The sequence below is a fragment of the Trachinotus anak genome, unplaced genomic scaffold (assembly GCF_046630095.1).
Source record: "Trachinotus anak isolate AG129_WGS33_773 ecotype Australia unplaced genomic scaffold, CSIRO_AGI_Tana_v1 ptg000005l, whole genome shotgun sequence".
Taxonomy (NCBI): Eukaryota; Metazoa; Chordata; class Actinopteri; order Carangiformes; family Carangidae; genus Trachinotus; species Trachinotus anak.
Window position 1 is genome coordinate 19,010,852 of NW_027273856.1, and position 18,561 is coordinate 19,029,412.

Genomic DNA, 18,561 nt, shown 5'->3' on the forward strand with positions numbered 1-18,561 from the left:
TGTACGCCATGTACGTGCTGCATGTAGCATTTCGTTGCATGTAGCTTAACACTTTCATTTTCAGATGTAAGGATACTTTAAATCTACATTAACTGATTATTTGGCCATTTTGGGGCAGTACAACATTACTGTATAATTCCCATATAACATTGATATGGGTTAAAAGTGTTAGCAAGCAATTGCTTTTTACACATGCAGCAGACCAAACAGCAACATTAGCATGAAGTCTGGAGTTGTGATTCTGGTCACTAGTTTAAACTCTGCTTTTAGCTCTGTTTTGGTCTCCACCGACTCACCAACTGCCTCTTTAGCTGATAAATGCTAAAGAGGCAGCAACTAGTCACAAACTTTGTCTATCTGTCGTTTGGTGCTGGACAGGTAGTGTAGAGGCAACAGTCAACAAGGAGGTGAGAAAAACTGCAGTTCTTCAAATGACCATTTGAGGCTGGCTCCAAAAGCAAGTCAGTCTACATAGACTCCTATGTTAAAGTGCTCATCTTTACAGCAGAAATAAACATATTTACAGACTAATACAATAAATGGTAATGGTCTCTATAGCTAATTTCCCACTTCATGATAACTGCATGGGGGGTGAATTTTTATATAATTCAACCGTTTAATATTTATCAAGGCTTAAAGTTATGTAAAATTGATGGCGTGTCACTTTGAGTGACAGTTGAATGAGCATGTTCTTGCAAAAACCAGCATGTAACAAAGTCTCTCACACATCCCACCTCTTTGCCCATTTTTGAGTAGCTGGGAGTTAGGCACAGTTCGGCACTGCCAGGATGCTCTTCAGAAACCTGTAAGTGGCATCATAGAGGCTATGCCCATGTTTATATACAGGCTATGGTAGTGCAGAGGGTTTTTTAGAGGTTCTTTGTTCAAAGTAGCTGCAACTGGAAACAGGATTGACAAGAATGTTGAATTTGAACCAAAACAGTAAAAAGCTGTGGGCTGTAAAACGAAACAATGAGCTAAAAGATTCTAAAATGTAGCTAAAATGGACAACATGGATGATAAGTCTTTGCACATTCATCATGTGACCCATATTACATTGCACATAGTCATTTGATCAATTGTTAATATAATATAAAAGCAGCTTTAAACAAATGAAACTATTAGCAAGAACACGGGCATAATCTATTGGCTTTAATTGACACAATGTTTTATAATCTGTGCCAACAGCTTTTGAGGGAAATGTTTTATTACTTTAATGCACAAAAGGAGATTGGTTTATGGCACAAAACAGATGTTTGCAAGCTCAGCTGGGGCGACAGATACAGAGTTTACGACAATATCAGATACAAATGTTGGAGCAAAGGAAAGCTGACAAAAAAGAAGCTTTTTCATCACAGTGTTTGATTTTTGACAGTCAACATTGCAGGGTATTAGAGTTTATTTGATGGTGATGCTGTATGTAGATTCAACAGGCATATTTAAAGAAGCTCTTTTGTTTTCCTTGATTGTGTTCAAAATGCGGCACATAACATATGTACGTAAACATACGTATACAGACACAGAGCGTTATCTGTTCTCACTTTAACTCAGGGAACATTCATGTGGACCAACATAATTTAATGACACGTCATTCAGCTTTGAGGAGCAATTAGCACAGATCTGCAAACGCAGACAGGAGAACAATGGCCTTAGGTGGTAAGTGCTGAATGTGTGTGTGTGCGTGTGTGTGTCTCTGTGCATCAGCTTTTCATTTGCATGGTTTAGAAGGACTGTACAGCAGTTAAACAATTATTTGAAATTTCAGTTGGAAGTTTTTCTGATAACATCTCGTCGACATTTTAACATATGCCATGCTATAAATTACAGAAAATTAATTTATATTCAAATTTAGGTTGCAGCATCAGAGACACGTAAATTACCTACTTGAATTACATTGTCGTTGGTTGGAACAACATCCATTTCTTTTCTGTTGTGGCTATTTTCTTCATACACTGGTTCCTGTCGTGTGGATTCCTTTGCTGTTTTTACACTTTGTGCACAGAATTCACAGTAAATACATTTAGTATTTGGCTCTGTTGCAGTTTGAGAGCTTAACTTTTTGTAAGACTGGAATAAAGTACAAATACGCCTGTGACACAGTGGTTATGTAACACCGGTGCAGGTGGGGTTGCTTTTAAGCTGAATCAGCAAGCGCGCTGTGTTTTTTCCTGTTTGCTTGTTCTGGCAATTAGCTTTTGAACCTGCATCATGTCCTTGGACAGAACTGTCCTACCTACACGCATCTGCCCCCCTGCAGAAGGCTACTGCTGCTCATCGCAGTGAAATTTCACAACCGAAACAGGTCTCTACCTTACTTGCCTCTGTTTCTCCACACAATCCTCCATCTGCTTCTACTCCAGTCTCCTGAAAAGTTAAAGGTTTTTATGCATGTTTTCATCTCAAATGTGACAGACGGGAAAACTTTTTGGGAGTGGGGGGGGGTTGGGGTTAGGGGCTGGCATGGCTGCGGTGGTGGTGAAGTAGGCAGCAATTAGCGTGGCGCTAATGAACTCCCTCTCATTATCAGTGAATCAACAGGCCTGTGCTAATTACGGTTAGCAGGACAGACTCCTCTCTCCCACTGCGACGGGCTTCAAGGTCCCTCCGGAGCTGCAACACACGGGATGGTCTGCCAGCAGCCACAGGTGCAAAGCACTCACTGCCAATGTTAAAAACAGAACATAACACATGCACACACACACGCGCATGCATGCAAACATGGGCCCCAGCAAACACACACATGGAGACACCATTTCTCTCTCTGTCATGTTGTGGTCATCTCATGCAGATGGCCCCACCGCACAGCCATTTCTGACATATTTGTTAGAAATGAAGGTGCTGTTAGCCCTTTATCTTAAACCTAACAACATGAGAGACGTATGATGCAAACTCTTCATTGGTGCTTTCACCTGTGCTTTGTTACTTTGTAGCGTGCACATATTTTTCAGTATGTATCACTTCTTTCAGTACTAAAGTTTATTACAGTTCATTTTCATGGTTTTGGCCGTCATAGTGATATTAACATTTTATTCGGAGTTAATTGCTGAGATCTGGGAGCGTGGCAACACCAAGTTAAAAAAAGTCAAATGTGGCAAGGAACACAAGAACTACAAAGATCACAGAGTTACAATAATGGATTAAATGTGTTGTATGAAACACGGGGTTTATTATCAGGGGACTCTGCAGTTCCCCTCAGCTCTATGTTTTTCGCATCTTTAAGCTCATTGTTTTGGTTTTTTGACCCACAAGTTTACAGTTTTGGTTCTCTCTCACCACTCTCATCAACCAGGTTTCTAGCCACACCAGAGAGATGCTTAAACAAAAAAAAGCTCAGATAAACTGTGTGTATGCTGCCAGCCCAGCACCAAACAGCAGATAGTGTTAGGCAGCTGTGGAACCAGATATGTCCTTCAGGAAGTGGTCAACCCCAAAACAGAGATAAAGGAAGACTGCAAATGTGACTTGTGTATGTCATGACCCAAAATGAATTCTGTTTCTTCATGTCTGCTGAGTGAGACAACTGTTGCCAACACTTTTGCCACACCATCCACAAGGTGTTAATATGTCCATTATATGTTTTCAGCATCAGCGTTGGCCCCCAAGCATCAAAAGATCAGTTAACACTGCTTTAAACAAACTCCAACATGTCTCAAAGGTGAAATCCACCACAGTTTACAGACATACTTCTTGGTTCATTTTGCTTGTCGTAGCTGAACAGGTACATAGTTTCAGTGTGTGACATTTCACGCGTGCCCTCATACAGTACAGCCACAACAGTAAACAAGGGTCTTAGATAATCCATCCTAACTACCTTGTTTACAACCTGTGTGATGGCTTGAGTTTTTCTGCCCCGTTAGATGTCTCTAGAGGGATGCTGCCATCTTACTGGATCTTGGCAATTACTTGTGCATGTGCTATGTAATCACAACAGATAGAAATGATGTCCAAAACTACAAAAATAAGAGCCAAGTTGTGATAAATTGGCATAATCCTTTAAGCTGTTCAGGCCCCGCTCTGAGTTGTGTACCTTTTAAGTGGCATGTTACCACAAAACCTGTCATCTATCTTACAACAACCTCCCAACATTCCCCTGCTCTGCAAACAAGTGTTTTACAATAGTCACAGTAAGATCCATTAATCAAATCCCACTTGTAAACCAGCAGTGGCCCTCGCCCTATCAAACACTCTAAATACTTATTGAAAAGCATAAGTTTTAACTCCATTGATAACGGGACTAAAGGCTTTTCAGTGAGTCACTGAGGCGAGCAAACACCAAAAAGATTCTCCATGTCAGCCCACAGCATGAGCCATAAGATGGGACCTGGGCATGTAAAATAGACCCCCCCCCCCCCTCCCTTTCCATCCATAACTTAAGCAGAGATCAGTGGCTAACACTCTTAATCCCAAGGGGGTGCTTTCTGAGCTGTAATTTAAAAATAGCGTTTTAATAACACACCACTGCTACAGTACATTAATCTCAGAATTAATTATCTACCCCACCCCCAGCCTATTTGCTTGAAAGAGGCTCTTTGCTGCATTTCTTGTGTTTTAGTTCTATTTATTCCATGAGTGAGCGGATAAAGAGATGCATGTGGAGTGTCTTGTGTCGAGTGCAGTAATTATGCAGTTGCTCGTATATTAGCAGCATGTATATGAAAACCTAGCAAATGAATTAGAGCTGCGGGGTGTCACCGGCACAAGCGGTCAGTAAGGTGAGATGTTCGTAAACGGCACACGCAATCTTACGCGGGCTGTGCAATATAAACAAGAAACAATTCAATTAAGGAGTGCATTAAATAAAAAAATACTGCACGAGCGTAATCTAAAGATATAGAATAACTTCGGGTTCGTTTACATTTTTATGCAAGAAAATGTTTTTAATCAAACGTCACTCCTAGCAGCAGAGAATCAATTCCGAAGAGAAATTAAAGAGCATAACGTGACTGGAAGCCAGGCCTAAAGGTACCGCAAATATTCAAAAACAATATTAAACTGCGATAAATAAAATATGAACCTTCTTTGGTAATATAGCATTCAAGCGTCAGGGGACGTGGGCACTTAATGCAAGTTAATGAAACACAAGAATCATGTTTAAAGGCACGGCAATCACTGAGTATTTGTCGAAAGGTGATGATCGTGTTGCTGAGCCCTCTGGCAGAAGTTGCAGGCTGACAAGAGATCAAGTTGAACGCTGACAGTGATTATTAGTATATGAGCCGGGGATGTTAATAAAAAAAAAGACAAATCCTCCTTGTTCTCTTTCCCGCTCGCTTCCTGTTTCCCTGATTGACTGACTGACTGACCTCTATTGTCATAGCTCCACAGCTGACAGTGATCTCCACACATACATCACTTTGTATGTTCTCGGCTGAACAGCGGCAACGTGCGTGAACTCTGCATGAGGCAGGTGCCCCTGGGTCTGTGTATCACAGATAACCTTTACAAGGAGGTGTAGTTCACGCCTCCCGGCCCCCGCACCTTCCCGCTATCACATCAAAGGATCTGGATGTGGTTAAATTCAGGCTGGGGAGACAGTCAGGGCTTGGCATGCATGACTGATGTCGAGTTTGTAACATTAGGTATCATAAGGTGTAATATAGGAGATAGCATGAAGTGTAAGATTGCATTTGAGCGTGTTGAAGGAAATAGGAAGCTGTTTGATAGCTCTTGGTATTTTATGGTTTAGTGCTGGTCTTTTTCTGCTCCGGATATCTGGACATAGCTACAAAAACAAAGACCTGCTATTAATGTGTGTTATGCAATTTGCTAACTCACTTTATTTCTGCCTTACTTATTGTCTGCCTGTGTGTTTCGTCTTCCCTGCCCTTAAAGAAATCCCACACACACACACACACACACACATAAACACACACACAGAATCCCTTGCAGACTTTTATGTTTCAATTGAGGTTTGATTGAGTTATGAAATATACAAGTCTTGGAACCAAACCATGACAAAATGACATACATTTCTGTTGTTTGTGACATGACTCTACTCAAATTTCTGTGTCTCCTACATGACATCCTATTAATTTTGTTTATATCAAGGCAGGTGGTTGTCAGTAAAAGTCATTTCGTCAATCAATTTTTTTTCGGACTGACTATTTTTCAAATGAAAAAATAAGTTGCTAATTTTGTCAGTGCTCTTTCTAGACACTGCAGGTTTAATTGCTAATTGTTAACTGGGAATGAATGCATTTGCATATTAATTAGTTAGCCCATTTGCATTTTTAATTTGCTGCCTTCAAAGGGGGTGAGATAAAAGGTCGCACAATTCTGAATAATTTAAATAATTTATGCTCCATTGGTGAAAAGAAGCTGAACAGAAGTGTTCTGCGGATATTAACCCCTGAGAGCTTTTACCGAATAAAGCACTCCAAAAATTGTTTTAACAAATCTAATTAAACGGAAAAAGGTCTGAACACACAACCACCCAGAGCACTAGGAGCTAGAGTGTGTCCTCGGGAACAAAAAACGCTCAGGAGAGAGTGATGGAGGGTATATGGATATGGAGGACGAGACTTCCAACCCTCCATCCGGATATGAAGGCCTCTCGTAGTCTTTTCATCATTCAGATTGATCAAATACCCCTACAGGAATGCTGATGGAGTCAGTGCTTGGTAATAGTAATTCTCTCTGAAGTTAAGCTGCTCTTTGCAACGTGTTGTACTCCATAAGCAATCAAGCAGATGCATGTACTGCGGTGGATCCTTGAAAGTTAGCTGAGACTAATTTCAACTATGCATTCCAGTTGTCATTTTAATGAATGGACATTAGTAGCACAAATAAATTCATCAGATCATCACAGGGACCTAACAAGAAAAGCCTTTATTTGTATTTGTAAGCATGTGTTTCTCAGTTTAACTTTCTCCTTCTCTTCCAACTAATCAAGTGTCCATTTAAAGAATAAAAAAAAACTTTCCATTTTTGGGTGCAAGGAGCTGATATTTTTGCTCCCTCTTCTTCAACCAGGTCCCGACTGCATTGTGAGACTGTCTCCTCGCCTTTGTCCCAGTGATCTTAATTACAGGCCCTGGGCCCTGAGCAGAGAAGCCCATTTAAATCAGAACACATCCAGCTTCCATTATGGGCTTGGCATTTGGTCTTTGTGCCCATGCTCTTAAATTACATGCTGCCAATCCTAGTGGGCACGGGCAAGATGAGGAGCGGAGGATGGGTGAGAGATGAGGTGAAAGCGGGATGAGAGAAAAGAGAGAGGGGGCCGAGAGTGAGAGTGGAGGGGGGCCACAGGCTCCACTTGTCGACAGAAAGGCCCCCTCCCTCCCTCTCTTCTTCTGCCCTCTTTATCACCAGATAACTTATGTAAAGTAGCAGATGAAACCCATTCCCATTCACGTCGGCCTGATTGTCAGAATAAGCTTGCATTCCTTTGAAAAGTGATTGACCGCCTGAAAGGGTACAAATTAGGGGCCTGTTCGTCTTTTCTTCTCCGGTCGTGGGGTTTATTTGCGGCAGATTCACCCAGGCCCAAAATTAAGTGAACTCAGGCAGGGATGAATGGGAGAGCTCTGATTGAATAATTGATTTCCTTTGTGCGGCCTGTGTTTAAGAGGGATAACTAGACATCCTTTGGAGTGTAATGATTGTAATTACTGCGATGACTGGTCATGTCAAATATGACACAGGAAAGGACTGTTATTAACCTTTATTCTCCGCATAGGGAAAAAAAAATAACCCAATATCCTCTTGTCTCTCTCGTCTGCATATGGTTTCACCTCTGGTGAAGGCATGGCTGCCGTAGGTTGAATGCATGGATGAACTCATTCCCTGTCTTCTACACCTGGCCCATGAAAGGTAGATGGGTAATTGACTGTGCAGTCGGAGTCACTGGTGTGCCAATGACTCACACGGCTAGTGAGCCTTGGGGTAACTCTCAAAGTACAATGCATTATGGCTGCAGAATTGAAGTGTAAAAGATAGGAGTTATAGCCGTGTTCATGATATCTGTCAGATTCCCATATGCCTTGACCTCTCAAGCAGTGCAGCCCGAATTGGGCTTTAATGCACTTGACGCATTGAGGGCCTCAGTGAAACAGACATTCATCACATTGTGATCAGACACAGTCTGCTGAAGTTACTGGACATGTGGTCCATATGAATCACAGACACCACCACTGATCTGCTGATCTATTGACTTGTCCAACCAGTGAGGTCTAAAGCCCGGGCTTTTAAGCTGCATATGGAGACTTGACTCGCACTATGACAGTTCTCAGCTCCAACCCAAACACTCTCAATGTATTTGTCCTCTGCACAATTCATTGTTGTACACAGAGACTTTTTCAAGTTATTTTGACTGAACACACTAAAGCAGAACTAAGTGATGTTTTTGGCCACTTGCAGGCAGGGGAACAAGCTATAAACACAAAATTGACATATTATCACCTTATTAAGTTGATATGTCTAATGTGCAAATAAACTATTTACCTATTTCCTCAATCGGCAGACAAGGAACAATAACTCAGCTGGAGTCAGTTGGAGGTATTTCCGGCAAGCTAACAAATATAAGTCCAAAATGAACGCTTCTTGCATCTCAGTTTTTTTTCTCCACCACCCCCGATATCAGGCTCTTTAGCTCCTAAATGATCAACTCAACTACGTACACTAGCTAGTTCACAAACTCAGGAGGCAGCTGAAAACAGCTGCCTCCTGAGTTTGATTAATGAGATTAATGAGAGAGTGAGCCAAAACCAAAACAATGAGCTAAAAGACACAAAAACACACCATAAAGCTGAGGCGGAATGCAGGGTTGGGTGGTAATTCTCTGTGGATTCGTCACTACAAGCGACCCCTCTCACATTACAAATAGTCACTTCATCCGTTGTTAATTGTTAATTGTTAATAAAAATATGGATTAGTGCAGCTTTAAATAGAGTTGCTCCACCGGTAGAGTGGAGTGTTAAAGGGAAAACCCACTTAAAAGATATGAATTGCTTGTGCTATTTCAATAATATGGTCTGTCTCACTTTTAATTTATAAATATAAACAAGTCTCTCCTTAAGCTGAACAACAGAAAGTGGAGGCTTCAGTGATGATGTCAAACTGAGGCCAATCCTGGAGCTGCTCCATCGACAGTGAATAATTGAACAACTGCAAGGCCACTGTGACAGCCCCCATGGTGGATATTGGATATGTAGACATTTGATGATTCACAGCTGTAAGGCCTACAGTCAGATAAAACTAATTTGGATGTAAAATCTCAAACATCAGTCCTCTATAGAGTGTCAGAGGAGCAACCCCTAGAAATCTCATACAATTTACAATTCAAGTCTTGATGCTGTGATTTCCAGTAGTTTTTGCTCTTTTCTTCTTCAATTCCCTGCAACGATTTACAGCTGTTTGTCCCATCCACCACACCAGTAACAGAGCCATCCAGCTCCAGGCATCAATTTAAGAGACTCTACTTCCTAACCTGTCACCGTAAAGCCCAGGCCTCGTTGCCCTTCAGTTGAACCTCTGGAGTCAGGGCTGCCAGCCTTGCCAGCTGTGGAGGCAACTGAAAAACTTCATTTGCAACTCCATTTGAAGGCTTTAATTAGGTACCACAAGCTCTTGTGCAGGGGGAGTGTGACCAGTGAGCACCAGACAGATGGCACCAGGGAAACAGTGGTACATTTTCCACACGACCCCAGAGAGGCATATGTCAATATCTATTTCAAATAGTTCATTTTAAAGAACTGAAGGCATTTTTTTTTTAGAGATGGCAATGTCAGGGTGACCATCTGTCAGTTGGTCGGTCGGTCCACAACTTCGGTCCAGGCCAGAGGTTTTCAAACCACGAGGAGCACAGGAGCGCTGCAGGCAGGGCAGGGAGGGACAGGCATGAAAGAGATAGATGCATGCGGGTGTTCTGAAAACAACGGGAAGTCAGTTACTGTAGTTGGTGCAGTAGCAGCAGAAGTGTCTGTGACATACAGCTCACAGAGGCAATTAAGGTGCTTTAAGTAGCAAGATAAAGTGATTTTTGAAAGCAAAAGCAGCACATTCTTAAACAACAGGGGCTAAATCCAAACATCAGAATCTGGGTCTACTTGGAAAGGCTCAAGTGCCTCTAGTGCGGGCTAATGATGACATGTGACCTGCATTTCAAGGAGAGAAGAGTGTTAGCTGGGTGACCCTGACAGTCCAAGGCCTCATACTGACGTGAACTATGCAGTGCAAAGGCAGAAAAGACCCACACCATTGTGCTAACATCCCCACAAACATTCATAAGATACTGTGCTGGAGGATATATAAAGATGGTAACAGTACAATGGAAGGTGTCCCATACAGAAATGTAATATATGACATATACGACCTTATATCAAGAGTGATGTCACCTATAAGGAGATATGTTATTATCACTTATATACATCCTCTGGATATATCATGATGTAAGTTTATAACATATATGAAAAAACCCATAGTAAAATGTATATATGTACATACATTAAAAATATCTATATGATGAATTTTTATATGTTTTAACGTGTTGCAAACATAAATGTTCATGATATATATTTAATTTATATGTGCAAGCTTATTAAAACAACAAACATTTAAAAATGTATATCCTTATATATGTTTTCTAATTAATTTCTCATTTATTTTAAACATGTCTGTCTTCACATTCTGGGAAAGTGGTCTCAGACTTTTGGACACTACCTTATATAACATCAGCATATACTGACAATATTTGGGATAGATATATACTATACTGTCTTCAATATTAGCATACATATGTATTTATATGTGCTAGACATATAAGGCAATATTTGACACTGTTCCAATTGTTTATAATGGGTTTCATGTATATTTTTACATATATTGTATTTATATATTATATATTTTATTTTAGATGTACATATATTTCATACATGGAAAATTAATTTAGGTACATATATAACATTTGCATATGGTGTGTGTGTGTGTGTGTGTCTACAACTATTGGGCTGATAAAATTTTGTTCTCATTCATGTTCCCCACAGGATAACTAGCAGTCACTTTACTCCTCTGCTGACTTTTCATCACGTGCTAAAAGTTTGTCCAGTACTTTGGTTTATGACAAAATACCTACAACACAAACTCATCACTATCAGCCTCAGCTGTACTTTGTGTTTAGTGCCAATAAACCGAAGTTGCAAGCACACTAAACAAAGGCGGTGAGCAGGGTACAGGCTGTACCAGCTAAACACCAGCATGTTAGCATTGTTGTTGTAAGCATGTTGATACTGACATTAGCATTTGGCTCAAAGCTGTGTTGCACAGAGCTGTTTGGGTGTAGACTGTTAGTCTTGCTGTGTGCGTCAAGCTGAAACTGTTTTCAAGCAGCTATCTGGTAACTTGTTATTTTGCAAACCAGTGGGCACAGGAGAATCACTCTGTCGTGAAAATTTGTCTTGGCATCTGTTGTAATCACCAGGAATCCAAGCTGACTTTTTAATGAACAAACAAAACAACTACTAAATTCAATTTTAACTTTTTATATCGCTATTTGCATTGAAGGGAATAATCTCAAAGGTGAGATTTAATGACAGAAAATACTAACCTAAAGAGAGAGTCTAAATTAGAAATGTAAACACAATCAATAATGAGTTTTTTAAAAAATTCTTTTTTTCCCCATGAGTCTCTAAATGAAGACACAAATTTAGTCTGGAGTTGGTTGCAACTGTGCCATCCCGCTATTTGTGTTCCTTAATGACTTTCTAATTCCTCATCAGTGGGTAGCTAGCCTCCACAGCAGGCAGACAGAGAGTAGTGGCAGGGTGCCATCCAGGAGCAGGTGCTCTTCCATGTTGGGCTTATGGTGTCCGTAGGCCTCAATTACATCCTTTAGGTTGCTCTTAAATTGGGAGCATTTCAGTGGGTTCAGCGCTTCACTCTGAGCTTAACTTTTCCTGCTCACACACTTGAGTGATAGATACTGAGTCAACTGCAGCTGCTGCTGGTTGGGCTTGTTTTTAATGTGGTGACAAAGTTAGCTGGTTGCAACAATGATGAGCAGGAAAGAAATAGGCTGTATTTAACTACTACCACTGAACAGCTGATGGAGTTTGACTTTTGACCTGTGGCCAAAGCTCAGGTTTGAGCTTTAGTCTTTCTAGGTATTTATTGCTTTCACGAGATACACTTGTTTTGTTGGTCCTGTGATTAAATCTGCCTTACATCTCACACAGTTACAGGCGACAACATCACCTCATGTTGCTGGTATTGTGTGAGCTGTGAAAGAGTATAGCACAGAATTTTAAGTAGGTTATTAAAGGCCTACACAATGGTGTTAATGTTAAAAGAAGCAATTTTCTATGTCTTTTTATTTTGTGTCTGCATTTCTCTCCTCACAACTCCTTGCTGTGTGTTTACAGCGACACAACCTATAAGATCATTTTCAGCAGAAATAAAACGATGACAGTGATTGACACCAATCAACCTCAATCAAAAGACACTCCATTTAAAAGTCTTATCAGGAACTTAAGGAACATTTACATATGAACATCACCCCAGAGTGTTATGTTAGGAGGGGAATATAAAATATGTTTACCATACTATTAATTATTAATCATTAAAATTATATTTAAATGGAGCTTTGTAGTAGAGGACACATGCAGTAACATTACCATTTAGATTTTAAACAAATCTAAACAAATTTAAACAAATTTTCTGGCCATTGTTGATTTTGAATGTTGATTGACTGTGACTACTTTGCTGATCCAGACACCTGGAGCACACTGTACCGTACAACTTTAATTCACCACTACTGTTAATGTGCAGTATCTCTAAAACTGCTACCATTGTCTTGATTTATGGGCTTAAAAATAAGCCTGAAGATGAAACCACTCTATAAGAAGTGCAGCCATGATAGTATCCACATAGCAAGATACGTCTGGCTTATACTTGGGCCACATTGTGTTTCTTTCCAGTCCTACGGCCCAAGTCTGGCCCATGTTCAGGATGATGGTCAGATGCTACTTCCACATCTGGACCATTGCTGGCACACACACACACAGAAACTGCTCCGGCTGTCAGCCAGCACTGGAGGATAACAACCGGAATCTAGCCAGATGTTGAAGTGCATGGGCCAGACTTGGGCCGTGGAACCAGGATGTATACTGGGCCAGACGTTTCTGAATCAGATAGCCAACTGTCACAATTACTTCACTAAGCTAAGATAAGCTAACTTGCTCTGCTCTCCATCAATCTTGTGATCCTGCGTGTTTTCCTTCTCTCTTCTTTGAGGCTTTACATTCATCAGTATTGACAGATTGGCAAGGGAGACACTGGTTAAAACCTGTACTGCAGGTAAGATGCTAATCATGTTTGCATGTAATATTATCTTGAGAAAAAGAGTATTTGTTTACCGAGATCATATGTTGGAGATACAAGTTTAGTCCAAACTACAATAAACACCTGCAGTTCATCACCTTCTTCTTTTTGTATTTTTTATACTCTTTTTCTTCCTTTGTTGTCATAAATTGTCCTGAGGTTATGGACTGAATATCACATGCACTGTTGTTGAGGCATACGAAGTACCATGGTTTTGCTGAATGACACAATAACAACTGACAACATTACCCAGGTTCCATCAAATCTGCACATCTGGTTTTACCAAAATGTAAATCTTACTTAAACCCTCATTCAAAGCTGGTAAGATGAAGCATTGTGTTTCTGAAGCTTTATTTAAAAAGGGGGATAAACTTTGTCATGTTTTCAATCAGAGATGATAACACAATAACAATATTCACAATTTTATTTGCAGACAATGTACCAAAGAGGTTTTAAAGTGCATTTAAATTTGTTTTCAATACAATGTAGAGTTAACACAAAATAAGAAAGCAACAAAAAAAATGGCTGGTAATAGAAGATGATGTTTTTTTCTTGGTCAGGGGCAAGAAAGTGACACTGTAATCTTCAAACTCCTCAGTGAATCAATGGCGCTCTGTCATTTACACCTGCTGTAAGAGAAACAGAGAGGAACACGACCAAGAAGTTCATGGAAAAGCATGTAACACCACTTCACTTATTAAAACAGCATGTAGAGGGGATTAGCTACTTCATAGTCATTTCCTGTATAATGGATTAACAAGCACATTTTTACATACTTTACTACTTAGTAGATAAATGAACCAATCTGATTAAAAACAAATCTAAGTACAGACAAAAAAAAAAAAAAACCCTAACAGTTTTGCATGATACCAAATTCCTGCAGGAGGGAACTGACACAGATACACATCCCAGAAAGTCTGTGCGCCATGACACCTCTCCTCCACCACACTGGTCAGACCACTCAGAGCTACATAACAGTACACATCTACCAGGCCTCCTCTGATCTCACCCGGGAAGAAGACAACACTTTCATATCAGTACCCTGTCATCTCACAATGTGGCATCTTCCCCTTTGAAGGTACAGTAGCATTGTTGCAGTTGCTCAGATGTGAAACTCTGGCTTTTATCATCCTGTTTTAGGCAAGGAAGAGAGGAGTGGGAGATGAAGGATGCGATTTCTTTTTAACTTGGACCCACCAAAGTGGAAAGAAACAGCGTGTTGACAGGTGTGTGAAAGGAGCACTGCTGGGGCAACAAGGGAACATCAGAGACCAGTTTAGAAGGCTTCATAAAGTCTCTCCGAAGATAGGGTGCAAGAGGCTCACTGGCAGCAGAACATCTATAAACTCGTGCAAATCAGAAGTTAGCAATGAAGGTGAGTTTCTATGGATGCCTGCACATGCTTTTACCATACATTATTGTTCCTTCACATAGTTCAAGGCTTGTTAATGTGCACTGGTGCCACTCCTCCACCACAGAGTCTTAAGACACCTACCAGAAACTTGATCCTTGTCCTGAATTACCAGCCAGCTGTAAACTACAAGTCCCATTCCACAGCAGGAGCATCACTCCTCCCATTAGCCTTGGCATAGTGCCGACGACAAATGTGATGTCAGTGGTCGTCAGGAGGCCCAGTTGGGACGAGACCCTCTGTCACTCACGGCGACACATGTCATAAACTCATTGTCTTGCCATCAATCTGGGGACCTAACCACCTCAACACCAGATGGAGGCCCAGCAGGAAGACAAGGGGCCATGCCCTGAGCCTTTGCCCCACACAGAGTGCATGCGGCGGGAGTAAGAGGGGCCACAACTATAGGGGAGCCTCACACCCTAGACTGGACCTCCTGTGGATAAACCTCTGGATGAAGTCCTAATGTTGTCCATGATTAATTAGAGACAAATGTAAGTACGCCATTACTGCTGTGTAGGAAAATAGACTTGCTTTTGATTTGGGCAGTTATCCCATTATTAATTATTTAAAAGTTTCAAATCCTTTTACATCACAACTGCATCTCTCAGTAAATATATAAAGGTCTAAAACCACAATGAGCACAAACATCCCTTCCAAATTTAGAGTGAAAATAGCGATAAATATGGTCTGCAAGGGATAAAGATGTCTTGCCACCCCTGAATGGGGACATGTAATGATATTCATAAAGAGACCACCTACTGGGGGCACAGGAGAAACTGTTCCTTAGCAACAACATACACGCTCTTACAAGCTACATCTTGGGAAATTTTGACCAGATTGGGATGCAAACAACAGAAAACCTTTAACTAGGACATGTTATGAGTCTGCTCCCTATGGCTCAGTATCTGGGTGTCTCATCTGGTACAGCCCCCCCTCCCTTCCAAACTAATAATACATTCTACATATCTACAAAACACAATGAAGAGAATACAAGCAAGTTTGTGGTATGTTGCTAAGCCAAATCTCAGCCCCTTTTTGGTTCAGCTCAAAATGTTACAGTCATTTAATTAACTTCTGAAAATCCATCAAAGCTAAAGGCCAAGTCTTACTTTTCACACAAGAGTACCTTTTAAGTATTTACATGACAATTGTCCAAGTTACTGTATAGTGTACTTCAAAGGTCAGAAATTGGTCAACCCTGTTATCTGTTGTTCTCCCTCCAGCACTCAGAAACCATTTCTCATTATCCGTTGATGAGAAATCTGTGATAGCTCAGGTGCATTAATAAAGTCTCATGTCCATTTAATGTAATTAGCTGGTGAGTCCTGTTCATGACTCTGTATCATGGGATTTCTGAGTGTCAGAAATGTAACATTTTAGTGACGAAAAAAATTCACAAAGCCAGCCATGAGGGTGGAAATTTATTCAGAATGAAACTACCCTGTAAGGAGATGTAGCGTTTTCTTATACTTTCATCTCAGGATGTTATGTACATCTGCTATAGGGGACTGTTTGACACAGAACTATACTAAAGGCGCTTTAATGCTCGAGGTCCATCTTGCCGTCAGCACTACAGCATGTGCGGTTACTTAGTCTAATGACGTTAGATTGAGTGTGATATTTGTGGTACTCAAATCTTAAGCATACTTAGTATTATCCTCTTCATCCAAAAAGGTCTAAAAACAATTACCGTTCAATAATGAGTGATGTTTGTTTCTCCCTGTCATTAATTACAGTTAAAGACAGCAGATGACTTAAAAGCTTCCCTCTGCAAAGAGCTCACAGAGGTCAACTGACAAAACGTTATCTTCTAGCTACAGCGCTTTCAGGAAAATAATCAACAACACCAATATATATATTTTTTTATTATTTTTTTAAAAGTGCATCATAATAAATCATCCTCACAAATACATCAGAAAATTATTAATCAGACCCTCACTACTATTATCAGGTCTCCAAATCAACACATTAAGGTGAAAAATGTAAGCATTCAAAATCCTTATTTTCTTCCCCTAAAGACTGAGACATTTGTAGCGATTACTGAAGGTAAAGATAACTCTAATCTGCAGCAGGGTTTGCTGTCACCAACTGACTGCTCTTTGAACACTGAGTCTGTGTGCCCATGGCTGTGCTGCGGTTGACAAAGAGGCCAGTAGAAAGGCTTCACTGCCCTCTTGTGGTGAAAATGGGTGACGTCCATCCAGCTCTGTCAGTCTACCTTTAAACAGGCCTTCCGTGGATCTCAACATGTATGTGTCATGTGGAGGGCATGACAGGGAGGGGGAAAGTAGCAGTCCGTGCAGCCAGAGGGAACTAAGGAGAGGTTTTTATTCCTAATTCTGTGCTTAAAGTCTGGGAAGCTTGTTGGACAGCTCGACAGTGGGCTGACTCTGACAGGAGGTAAGTCCAAACGTATGAATATCTTTACTAGTGCTAAGTGTCTTAGCAAGGCTTTGTTTATCTAATTAAGAAGCTTAATAGTGTATTTTAATAGGGCACCTTGGAGGATGGTGTTGTATGCCAGATCACGCTGAGGAGGTCCAGGTCAGACTCTGACTGAGCGAGACACCTGTCGGAGCAGGTGCGTTTTATTTCTTTACTTGCTTCTCCATCAGGTTTGATCTTCTTAGACGGAGTTTCTCAACTGGGAGAACAAGGTCTCTATGTGGCCTGTGGAATCATGGAGGGTGAAGTGGGTTTGCTGGGTCTGGACATGTGCACAGATGACACAGATACTGATAGCTTTTTATTATGACATCCACAGCAAGGGTTCAGTTATTACAATTAGTTTAATATTGACTAATATCTTAGCGCAGGTACTAGGCATGTTCAAGGGTTAGTTTTGGAAAATATGCTCACTGACTTTATTGCTAATAGATGAAGAGATGCTAACCAGCTGCTGGTTAGCTTAGCTTAGCTTATCTTAGCTTAGCATAAATACTGGAAACAGCTAGCCTGGTCAAAGGTAATCTGTACAAAAATGTTTTAATAAGCAATATTTATTAATAATAAACACATTATAAACAAGTGCACAAATGCTTTGTTGGGTTTTTACAGGGTTTATGTCCCTGACTATTTCTTGGCTGCGGACAGTAACCTCCTTGAGTCTTGTTGTCACTGAGTGGTTTTCAGGAATTTAGTGGAGAAATAATCCAGTGCATAACCACAACCTGTCATTTTTAAACTTTGCTTTTTGCACAGATTAAACAAATTAAATATAATTTAGAAAAAAAAGACCAGTTGCTGGCTGTTGCTTCAGATTTACTGTACAGAAGTAAGAATGGAAGCCATCACACCAGCATTTTTCCAGTAACAAAGCGTGGAAGAGTTTGGGAAACCTTGTCAACTCTCATCCTCTTGGCTGGTGTCTCAGATTTAGGGCAGCCTTTTCTCTTTGTGCCTGGATGGCCCACGCTGACAGCTGGTGTGTGACTAAGTGGCACTGTGGCAGAGATTTGGTCGATCCTTGCAGGCTTTGGTTTTGGAATGAAAACCCTTTTGCGTTCGCCATTAGCCATCTCCCAAATAAGATTTTCATACTTCACTAATGTGTCTGATACCATCATCCCCTCCTCATATATCATACAGCTCTGTACCTGGCTGTAGAAAATGAAAATATGATTCATAATGTTACACAAAATTGCTCAATTTCTACTGAATTTAAAAAAAGAAAAAGGGAAGAAAAGGTGAAGGAAAGAAGGTCAGAGATCAGGTCTATTTCCTGGTTTTTAGGTCTCTCTTTGTTAAAGTCCAAGCAGCCACGTTGTGCTCACTCTCTCTAAAACATACAGAAATACAGCCCAGCAATAAGCAAGTTGTATTGCTCTCTT

General features: G+C 40.6%; 1 protein-coding gene and 2 long non-coding RNA genes across 6 annotated transcripts in view; 1 reads left to right on the forward strand and 2 right to left on the reverse strand.

Moving 5' to 3' along the window:
- The window catches only part of ccnk (cyclin K), a 263,741-nt gene that overhangs the window by 136,077 nt on the left and 109,103 nt on the right, over positions 1–18,561 (reverse strand). The gene's annotated exons all lie outside the window — the stretch shown is intronic.
- Positions 1–18,561, forward strand: part of LOC139621828 (uncharacterized) — a 24,031-nt gene continuing 5,470 nt past the window's right edge. For 3 of the 4 annotated variants that reach the window (XR_011691095.1, XR_011691092.1, XR_011691093.1), the window contains exons 1-4: positions 1–1,656; positions 2,528–2,645; positions 14,458–15,222; positions 17,226–17,312. This is a non-coding gene — a long non-coding RNA (uncharacterized lncRNA). The remainder of the gene's footprint in view (positions 1,657–2,527; positions 2,646–14,457; positions 15,223–17,225; positions 17,313–18,561) is intronic. The other variant, XR_011691094.1, reaches the window with a different exon arrangement.
- LOC139621830 (uncharacterized) overlaps positions 17,779–18,561 on the reverse strand; it is a 4,129-nt gene continuing 3,346 nt past the window's right edge. The window contains exon 2 of the long non-coding RNA XR_011691097.1: positions 17,779–18,509. This is a non-coding gene — a long non-coding RNA (uncharacterized lncRNA). The remainder of the gene's footprint in view (positions 18,510–18,561) is intronic.